Raw genomic sequence first — 10,622 nt, forward strand, 5'->3', positions numbered from 1 at the left:
CCTCCGGCTCAAGGTCACGCAGGCTGCTCCGGGGCAGGAGCGGGCCGGGCTGGGGCACGGGGGCCGGCTGCAGCCCCGGGCTAAATCATGGGGCTCAGGCGCTCCGTAAGCGTTTTGGGATCCCCGAACCCCTTTCCTCCTGTCTTCCCTCTCTACCTATACTGCTCACCGGGACGTGGGAGATTTGAGGCTACAGACTCAGGGTTCCTGGGGAAGAAGACAGAGTCCTCGCGGGGAGGGGAAGGGACGGGAGGGAGGTCGGAGGGAACTGCTTCTGGCCGCACTTTTGCTGCGTGTGTGAGGCGTGCCTGTTAGGGTGGGAGTGAGGGTCAGACCGCGGGTGGCGGAACGGCCGTGCGTGGCGCTGGGGCGGGGAGCCCAGACCGCAAGCGGTGGTGCCTGGGGAGACGGAACTGCAAGCTGGAGCCCAGTCCTTCCCGAGGAACCCGGACTGCCAGGGTCCCGGCGCGGGTGGGGAGGGGGGCAGCCCCAGGAGCTCCCGAGACGCTTGAACGCTTTTGGAACCAACTTTTGTGACGGAACTATGGCGTGGTTCTGCCTCTCTCCTAGGTACCAGCGACTCGGCCCGAGATCAGCCTTCGTTCGCTACTTGTGCAGGAGAAAATGAGGTGGAATGAGGGCAAAATGATGGGGTGCAAAGAGCAAGTGGAATTTCAGGGTTGGGGAGAGAAGAGGCAGTGCGTGTGTGCGTGGGGGTCAATCGTTTTGCCAATAATACCAGCCAGAGTGCAGGGACATCCTAGTCGGCTGGCCTCCCAGCGAAGGGGGCAGGGGGCCGAACCCCTCTGAAAGGAGAGGGGTGCTCTGGGCAACCCTAAGGGAGAGTGAGGCCCACAGCCCCCAACAAGAGCAGCTGTGCGGAGGGCAGCAGAAGTGGGAGGCACGTTTGACTGAGAGAAGAGGCAAGGCTGGTGAGACAGACATGCTGCTGCTCTCCACCCTCAGAGAGGATGCCCAGCTCCACCTGGCCAGGTGTGTGCCAGGACTTGTTGCTTCGCCACAGGAACAGGCACTGCTCGCTTGGGTCCACCCTGTCCCCATCTGGACAGTAATGACACCTGCCAGACAGGGGCCACAGCCCTCGTGCTAACTGGCTAACTGCCCACACGGCCAGTCAAAGCCTGCAAATGGGTCTCCTAAGCACACCCGGGAACTGAAGATCACACAGGGGGCCAGCCTTCCTTTCCAGACTGTTGGGACAGTCAGTGCTCCTCTGGTCAATTTGGTTAAGTGAAAAATGTACCATCCCTGGCTACACCCTTAATGTTTTTTTAATTTGCCAGGACCGATAGTGTCTGGGTTACAAACCTAATCAGGAGCCCAGCAGCCCTCTTGCTTATTCCCGCAGGCTTCAGGAGCTGGAAGAGTAAATAGAGGAAGGGGCATCCACCTCCTCCACATCCAGCCTATTACTAGATACTTCATTTTCATCTGTTCATCATTTTGAAAAGATGAGCCCTTCATGGTCTTTGACTGTCACCATCTGTCTGGGGTAAGAGGGCAGTCCTATCGCCACACAAGACCATTCTGAGCCCAGGAATGGCAGGGTGTTTGCCTTTTGGGGAGAGTGTGAGATAATCTCACTGTACAGCCAGGCTGGCCTCAGCCTCCCAGAGCCGGGATCACAGGTGTGCACCCCATGCCTGTCGAGGATCTGCCTGATGCTGAGTTACCCACAGAGAAAGCTCACCACCCGCTTGAGCGCACTGTTTCTCCACTTTCTACTGAATAGCGGCCCTGGGCAGCTTCACTCTCCAGTGTTTCCTAGGTAGGAGAGAGGAGGGGAGAGCAGAGCAACATCTTCTGGCAGCACGGCTCTCCCAGGGATCAAAGCCCTGTGGCCCCGCCCCTGGCTGCTGTCCAGAGCATCGTGCTTTGCTCCTCCTTGCTCACAGGTCCACTCAGAGAGCGCTCACTCTGGACACCACACTCGAGGTGAAGTCGTAGACCTCACACCACTTCTCAAAGCACCACTTGCTACTGGAGCAAACAGAAGGACCTTGACCTCTGCAGCCCTGGCCAGCTGCCCTTCCTTCCATCTCTGCTCACACTCAGGAAAACTGAAGTCCCCACCCTCTCACCCCTGCACACGGCCGGCTTGCTCTCCTGGGTTGGCTGGAAGTGTTCCTGACAATTAAGCACATGGCGGCAGCACACCTGCCTGCCTGACTGGAATTGAGTAAACGGGTTTTTAAAACCCGCTCACAAATCTTGTCACTGAAGGTCTGGATTTTCTTTTTCTAATCTGATTTTGTAGCTATACCAAGCCTAAATGTAAATTTTGTTAATATATTCATACTCGAGTCCACTTAATTTTTAATCTCTCATGGAAATGTGTTTGATATGGAAGACAACTCATCAGATGGAGGGGGATAAAACAGGGTTAAAAGTAAAATTAAATAACATACAATCTACATGATATTTTTTTCTTTGTTCTTTGGTCCCGGAAATCGAACTCAGGACCTTTTGTTTACCAGGCAGGTGCAATGGCCCTGAGCTAAATCCCCAGCCCATCTTGATATCTTGAGGAAGCTGATTTAGTGAACCATAATTATTCTCTGAGCAATGAACAAAAGAATGAAACAACACTGAGCTCAGATAAAACCCTTAGATACACCAGAAGGGGAAAGGCAGAGGAGGACTATTTATCTGTAACTTTTCACTCAGAGAAGTCCTTTAAAGTCTTAACGTTTTCAGGGCCATATGTGGCATATAAAGAAATTCACTAAATGCAAACAATAATCGCAGGATTTTATGAGATCCTAGAAATTAGAGAACATCCTGAAGACTTCATCTTTTCATATTCTTTTATCCCCTAATTTTTCTGAAAGCAAAAACGGTTTTTCCTCGTCTCGGATTGGAAGGGAATATCATCGGAATCACCAAAGCAGACTCAGTTCTTCCTCTATAGACTGTGCCCCAGGCGAGTCACACCACACCTGTCGTGCAGGATTCTGCTACCCAGTGTAGAAGGTGCGTCCCCAGCTGCTCCCCTTGAGCCCTTTGGTAAGTCTGCAGACGAGGAAGAGGTGCCCTACGCCCACCGTGTGTGCCTCCTGGGTTGTGAGGAACTAACGGCTGAGAGCTAGCAATCACCCAAGGAGGATGACTTTCCTTTCCAAAGGGCAGTCGTGGGCTTTGAAGCTCCCCATCATGAGATGAAAAGCAAGTCAGCTGAAATACTTTCTGAATAATTAACCCTGGCACATTAATATTCATGTCCGTGAGAACCCGCTATAAACTGGGGTGGGATGGTGGAACTGCCCTTGGGATGAGCCTTGGCTGTGGGAGAGGAGCACGACAAAGCCACAGCAGAGGACATCGGCAAAGACTCTGTAGGATTGATACGGCCTCATTTGGTGTCCCCGGCCCTCTGCCATCCTTCTCTGCAAGGAGCAAATATGGAGGGAAGTCTCTTTCAGATTCATCCTGTGCCCACTGTCTATCCAGCAGTGATATTTTACCACCCAACTCTTAGGAACTGTTAGGAACCGTGCTAAGACCAGGAATGTGGAGGGGTCACTAATGCACCTCAGGGAGCTCGCAGCTCCTCCAGACAGGGCATGAGATACTCCTACGTGCACCAACAGAAAGTAGAAGGTGCTGCTGCAGTAAGAACCCCAGACTCAAGCTGGTGGAAGGGTAGGAAGTGATGACAGCATTCCCTGATGGAGGAAACTGCCAGCTGTCTCCAGAGGAAGTACTGCTGCTGTACCGAGGCAGTGAAGAGAAAGGTGTGCTAGTCAGAGCGCACAGCAGTAGGGTAACAGTACGGTGTGCGTAGGAGAGCTTGAACAATAGAGCCAGAGTGCTCTGTGGCTTGGACACAGGGTTTAACCTCTCTAAAGCTTCCATCGCCTTACTATTTGGAGACCTCACCACCTTCCTTGGGATTGTTGTGAATATTAAGTAACAAAATGTGTACAAACACTGAGCTGAGCCTTAACAAAAGGTAGCTACCACTATTATGGCCAAGGAGTGAAAACAACTCCATGAGGCCACAGTATAAGGTGAGTAGGGGAGGCAAAGGCAAGACCATGCTAGGTTCTGTAGATCAGTATTTGGGCTTTCTTCCAGGAGTTATGTGCAAGAGAAACTCATTCATTTCTTTTAGAAAAACCGCTTGCATCTACAGCTAGGTCAGCGGTCCATTCCCGTTGGCCTCTTGAGTCACAGTGTCGTGCGCACTGTTTAGGTTCTAGTCACACTACCTGGACTTGAATCTCGGCAAACCTGAGTCCCTGGGCAGGTTAGTTCCCTCACAGAAGTGAGGAAGAGCTGAGGTAACCCAAGGGTCGGGCACAGCCTCTGACGCTTCCTGAGTGCTGGGTATAACACTGCCACTGTAGCTTTGGGAGGACAGCAAGCCTCGTGACACTGCCCACCTCGTTTGCCTCACAGTGGGTGAGACTTTCCTGAGGAAGCCCAGGGAGTCTGGAAGCCATGGGGTGGCTGTGTATTTCTCATTCTCACTGCCCAACTGGGGGAGCACCCTAAGTCAGAACACTGCCTTGTCTATGGCCTCTTTCTAGATAGAAGATCCTGTTGTGTGTGCTCGGAGACCCTGAGCACTGCAGCCTGTGAGGTGTTTCCTGGGTCTGGAACTTCCTGGGTCAGCACTTCTGGCTGGATAAAGCATCCTACCTGGGGCCACACCTGCTGATGCTGCAGTTCCTTTTCCCCAGGCAGGCCAGTCCCCTTGTGATTTCCCACACTTTTATGTGATTTATCGCTATGGCTGTCTTGGACTTGCTCTTTGCCAGGAACACAATGAATATGCCTGGGCTGGCCGCACCTGAGGGGACGTTGTTTGTGGTTCTTCCCAGCAGGCCCCGGAGGGCAGGGTCCCTGCAGAGACCTGTGTGCCTAGCAGCCGAGGCATCAAATAACATGGGCCTTGAAGAGGCTGCTGAAACACACTTCCAACCTGGTTGAATTACCAGTTTAGGAGAAAAGACTCACTCAGTTCTCTAAAATAAGGCTTTCATAAGCCTTACCCAACTAGGGGAAGGAGAAAGAAAACCACAGTCCATAAGGACATCAGCAGTTATTTTGGGGTTTCTAGGAATAGTTTGCTGCTTTGGGGAGCCACATGCTCAGGAGCCAGGCTCAAGAGTTATCAGAAGCCTTCCGTCTTCTGTTCCTATGGGCTGATTCTGACTTCAATCCTGGCTCCTCTTTGTACCAGTCGATAGTCTTTAGCTCTCTCCAAAGCCCATCTTTCTTATCTGGAAAGTGGATGTTATAGTACTGATCTCACTGGGATGTTGTGAAGATTATACGACTTGGCATCTGCAAATACCCACAATATTCCTCATGTATACCACATGTTGTTAGCTCTTATTTCCATGGTTGTCCACAGCACTTGAAATACTTGTTCTTTGGCTTTCTTTCCCTAGAAATGTCTCCTTCTGACCACTCCTTGTCCTACTCAGACACCTGGATGGAACAATGTGTAGTCAGTGCCTCTGCCTGGCCTTAGTGGTAACTTAAAGGAGCTGCAGTCAAACGAAACATACACGATCAAGATCATCCAGTTCTCCAGGATGACCATAATTATTTTGTACTGCAAATATACACTGATTTTAGAACTCTGGGGGGAAAAAATGAAACCACTGAACTTATAAGGGGAGGAGCAGGTAAGGACAAAGTGCCCTGGGATCTCCTGCACTCATCTTTAAGCATGCCAGATACCCATCCTCAGCAAGGCCACCTGGCCAGCTTGGCAATGACCTAGTTCAAGCATCAATTCAAATTTTCACCCTTCTGAAGCCTTGGTCTTTCTTCCATTAGTTATGCACACCCAGTCCAAGGAGCACTGAGATAAACCCCCAGACCTTTTCCTTTTTCTTTTCTTAGATTTGAGATAATCTGGACTCAAAACTTTTGCCACAGTCTCCTGAGTAGCTGGGACCACAGGCACATATCAAGATTCCTGGCCTAATCTTCAGTAATAAAATCATCTCTCTCCTCCCACCCAAACAGCAAGCAATTTTGATGAGGAAATGAGCGGAGAGGTTCCATACTGCAGTTCAGAGAGACAAAGGAAAACGAGTGGCCCTGGGTGCCCCTTTCTGAGGTTCCCTTCTCTGGGCCCCACCCCAGCTCTGGGAACTGAAGGAGAAAGCAGTTCAATACTGGACCTCTGCTGCTCTCTTCTGTTGCTTATTAGAAGTTCCTGGCAGCTTGACCCGGGGCTAGAAAAAGCCCACTCCTCTCATGCCATTCACTTTCCCATATGGTTTCAGTGCATCAGGAGATTAACATTAGAGGCAAAAAAGGAACTGATTGCCATTAGTTCAAACTAAGAAATAGGCCACTGCTTCCTTGGGCATAGCCTTTAAGAAACTTGAGTTTCCTCCCTCCAAGGATCTGGCAGACATAGAACAAGCAGACCTGCTCATTTCAAACCCTAAGGCTAATAAGGGCACAATTTTGCATCAAAGTGGCATTTTTGGGGGGTACCAGGGATTGAACTCAGAGGACTTTGTGCTTGTGAGGCAGGCACCGGCACCACTGAGCTAAATCCTTGGCCCCAAAATGGCATTCTTACCCACAGAAAAATTCTACCTTGTTAGGATTAAATAATATATGGAAAGCCCTAAGAATGTATGTGGTAGGGAGTGCTATGAAGTGTTTATGCAACTCAGGACCGTGGCAGGGTTACAGTACAGTAGGAAAGCACAAAGCCAAAGGATGCAAGGGACACAGGCTAGGGGGCTGGCTCAGCCACTGCTCACAAGCTCTGTCCCTACTCCAATACTCATCACATTTTCACGGCTTTTCTTCCTCCTCAGTGCTCCGTGCACAGCCCACCCAGGAAAGAAGACACAACTGTTTCCTGTCTGCTCCCCAGGATGCAGCTATTCTGGATGCTCAGAAAGCCACAGCAGCATGTGCCAGCTCTGCCCTTGACCTCCTCCAGTAAAGATGCTGGGGGTTAACAGTAAGGTTTCCAGTATGCCTCAGGCCTCCCCAACTGGGGGCAGCCTTTCCCTGAGGCCACACTGCAGCAGGACAGCCTGTCCTTTCCATTTTGCCTTGGGTCAGTAAATATCTATGCACAAGTCAAATCAGGAGGGTGATGTACAAAGATTCAAAGGTTTATTTTAGCTAGAAAGAGCTGGACTCTTACAGCTCTTAATAAGCTTACCGAAGATCACCTAAACTTACTGGTTAGTGTGTTTCCCTCCTCTGGCCAAACAGCAGTTAGGTTGAACTATTGTCAAATGTCATGAGATCCGTAACACATATGGACGCCCAACAGTGCCACCTAGTGGCCAAATCTGGAGTGGCAGTCAGTGTTACCTAAATCCAGTAGCAGCTCACATACGCTAAATGAATCCCAGCAAAGTAAGGGTGCCGACCTGAGGGCTTATCTAGACACACTGCCCTGATCCTTCCCTTACCATGCTTGTAATCCCAGAACTCTAGTAAAGCGAGGCAAGAAGGGGAGGACGGGGTGAAGGGCGGGGACAAGGGGAAAAAATGAGAACCAAGACCTGTCATGTAAAGGTACAAAATCCCAATAATGAATGTAACTGTACTGCATAACTAAAATGTACCAATAAACTCAATAAAAAGAAACAAAATAAAGCGAGGCGAGAGGATCAAAAGTCCTGCCTGGGCAATTTATGGAGACCCTGTCTCAAAAGTTAAGAAAGGACTAAAAAAGAAAAGAAAATTAGAGTTGGAGACACAACTCCTTTGTTTCACCCCTTGGTTTGATCTCCAGGACCACACCACACCCCTACCCCCCAAAAAAGAGTAAAGAAAGACAAGCTTCTAATCTTCTAAGACATGGCAGAGCCCAGATCTGCTTCCTCTGGTGAAGCTGCCACAGAGACAGCTACAGAATAAACCATGTTAGCAACCACGTGTCCACAGCCTCAGCAGGGAAAATAAACTTATCACTGAGGTATTTTGCCTGCTGGGAGTGGCCAGCAGACGAAACAGGGCTGCTAGAGCGCTTTCCAACTAGGACCACACAAATAAAGACTAGACTTGAAGCCCTAGATCATATCTGCCTGCTCTATTCAGCTGCAAGATGGGAGCAGGGGAGAGGAGGGGCCGGAACAGGATGAAGCAGGCTCACCAACCCCAAGGCCCATATTCTCGCTTCTCTGAAACCTATAGAAAGTCCTGGCCAAGCAACAAGCAAAATAACAAGAGCATAGGTTCTTCTTGAAGTTCATGTTCAGATCAGTCTCACTGGGTTCCCAAGTCCACCTCTCCTTGCCCAAGAACAGGCTTGGACAAGTTAGTCAATCTCTTCAGCTTTCACACTCGTGAAATGAAGCTCTTTGCTATTTACACCCTGAAGGCTAATCCTAGGGCAAGACCCAGAGATATGATTGATTAGCACTGACAGAACACAATTCCAAGTGAGCCCCACCTGGCTAATACATCAAGAAGTTCCCGCAGGGTTTTTTTGTTTTGTTTTGTATTTTGGGGGGTACCAGGGATTGAACTCGGGTCCTCACGCTTGCCAGGCAGGCGTTGGAACCACTAAGCCCTGGCCCACCAGCACATCCCCCCTCCACTGTGGTGCTGGGGATGGAACCCAGGCTCTTGTTCAAGTTAGGTTAAATGGTCTATAACTAAGCCAAAATCCCAGCCCCGTGAGTTCCTTTTTAACAGCAGTGAATTTGAGTCCTGCCAAGACCTGTGACCGAAAAGCAGCGGACAGCGCTTCACGTGGACTAAACCCTCTCTACAGGTCCCTTAGAATACAATCCGCTCATGGTCTGGGACTGCCCCGCACTGTGGCTTGCTCAGTCTCTCAACCCCAAACTCAACTCCAGTTTAGAGGGAAGTATCCATGTGTGTGTTAAAGTTAATGAGGCTGTGCATTGTGGTACAGGGTTTAATAATCTCAGCTACCAGGGGTCATCCATCCCTGGCAAGTTAATACCTTGTCTCAAAAAAATTAAAAAATGAACTGTTTTTCATTCTTTTAGTTTTTGATGTTAAACCACCTGTCCCAATCATATGAGAAAGGGACTTGTTTTGTATGTGCTCACACTGGTATGGTCAAGAGAAAAAGGGGCAGGCGGGCACGGGATCAAGGTGGTGGCTGAGAATGCTCTCCTCAAATTCTGGCCAGCCAATTTTGCCAGGAACTACGTTTGGCCCATTTCTAGTTTGAGCAAATAACTTTTTCAGAAAGGCAATTTTTAAAAGGCAATTTTAATTTCTTTATGCTCCCATGGACACGAAAGCAGGAAGAATAGCTCTTTGGCCACCACTCACCTGCAACAGATCAAATGACCTCACCATTCCATTCCTCCTTCATGTCTGTAGGTCATCCTGAAAATTAAAAACACCCAACTCACCAGATCACAGCCCTTCATCCTTGTGCAATTAACCCAGAAACAAAATGGAGCTGGGTTATCTGTTCTGTTGTTGGCTGGCTTTAAATGTTCCATTTATACTGATGAAAATGTAAAGGCACACCTAATGTAAGCAGTACTTAAACATGAAAATTTGTTTACATAAATTGGCAAGAAGTGAAATATACTTTATAAACTGAATCTCTGAACCTTAAAAATGGATTACAACAGTACTTTATACAGTTCTTTTGATTAGGCAGGTTTCCAGTAATATTCTGACAGGTCATTACACATAAAAGCTCTTCAGAGAAAACTTGAGAGGCTTCAAGAAGCCATGTGAGGGGGATCGGGAACACAGAGCCTTCAGAGTGAAGCTGTTACACTGGTGCTTCCCGGCTTCGAACTGAGCAAGGAGCCTGACTGGCAAATGGAGTTCAGTAAAGGCTGCAGTGAGATCTTTCTTCATTGCTTTCCTTGGCTCTTCTTCCCGACAGGAAACATTTCATCACAAGGGGATTCAGTTTTCGGCAGCATATGGCAAGGAAAAAACCATTTTAATATAGGCTGGCACCTCACACAGACTAGCTGATTTCTTACTAAATGACTGGCTCTGGCTCAATGCTGGCAAAAGGCAATGACTTTTTTTTTTGGTACCAGGGATCGAACTCGGGTCCTTGCGCTTAAAGGCAGGTGGCCAAACCACTGAGCTAAATCCCCGGCCCAACAGGCAATGGATCTTAACGTATCCACTGTCCAGTTCTACCTCCAGTTACAGGTAGAAAGCACTGTAATCCATTTCAGTCTGTTATATGGTGAGGAACCCAGGCAGAATTGGGCTCAGAAAAATGCCCTCGTGCAGTTACTAATCAATGCCTGCTCCAAGCCAGAAAAAAACAGCTCTTAATGAACTGCAAACATCCATCAAAAGTCTAACATCCATAAATACAATGCAGAAATCTCCTACAAAAGGGCTTTCAGGGTCCAACACTGACAGGCAGAGGAGCCAAGGTATGGCCCCTTCTGGGTGGACATCTACTCTGTTCTCAAGCTTGCACTGATACCCAAAGAACTATGTGGCTTGTTAGGGTGAGTGTAAACAGCAAATTAGATAATCTCAGACTTCTGCTGAAATAGAAAATTCAAAGCCTCAAGATCTTTCCATCTCATTTTCCTCAGTTGTAAATAGCACAACAAAGGAAAACTGAGGTTTGTATTGACCTCCACCACAAGTGACATCTCTACTTTAGGTTAATTTTTTTTTTTTTTTTT

General features: G+C 48.8%; 2 long non-coding RNA genes across 4 annotated transcripts in view; one reads left to right on the forward strand and one right to left on the reverse strand.

Moving 5' to 3' along the window:
* LOC117285595 overlaps window positions 1-238 on the reverse strand; it is a 10,219-nt gene extending 9,981 nt beyond the window's left edge. The window contains exon 1 of the long non-coding RNA XR_004516671.1: window positions 170-238. This is a non-coding gene — a long non-coding RNA (uncharacterized LOC117285595). The remainder of the gene's footprint in view (window positions 1-169) is intronic.
* Window positions 239-584: 346 nt separating this feature from the next.
* LOC104876847 lies at window positions 585-7,060 on the forward strand. 3 transcript variants are annotated; one of them, XR_784432.3, is made up of 4 exons: window positions 585-993; window positions 1,370-1,513; window positions 2,853-3,027; window positions 6,819-7,060. It is a non-coding gene; the product is annotated as an uncharacterized LOC104876847 (long non-coding RNA). The 3 variants fall into 3 exon arrangements; XR_784434.3 differs by having other exon boundaries at window positions 2,853-2,994; XR_784433.3 differs by lacking the exons at window positions 2,853-3,027; window positions 6,819-7,060 and adding an exon at window positions 1,917-2,244.
* Window positions 7,061-10,622: the final 3,562 nt, after the last annotated feature.

This window comes from Fukomys damarensis, unplaced genomic scaffold, assembly GCF_012274545.1.
Source record: "Fukomys damarensis isolate Sample0158 unplaced genomic scaffold, DMR_v1.0_HiC HiC_scaffold_11, whole genome shotgun sequence".
Taxonomy (NCBI): Eukaryota; Metazoa; Chordata; class Mammalia; order Rodentia; family Bathyergidae; genus Fukomys; species Fukomys damarensis.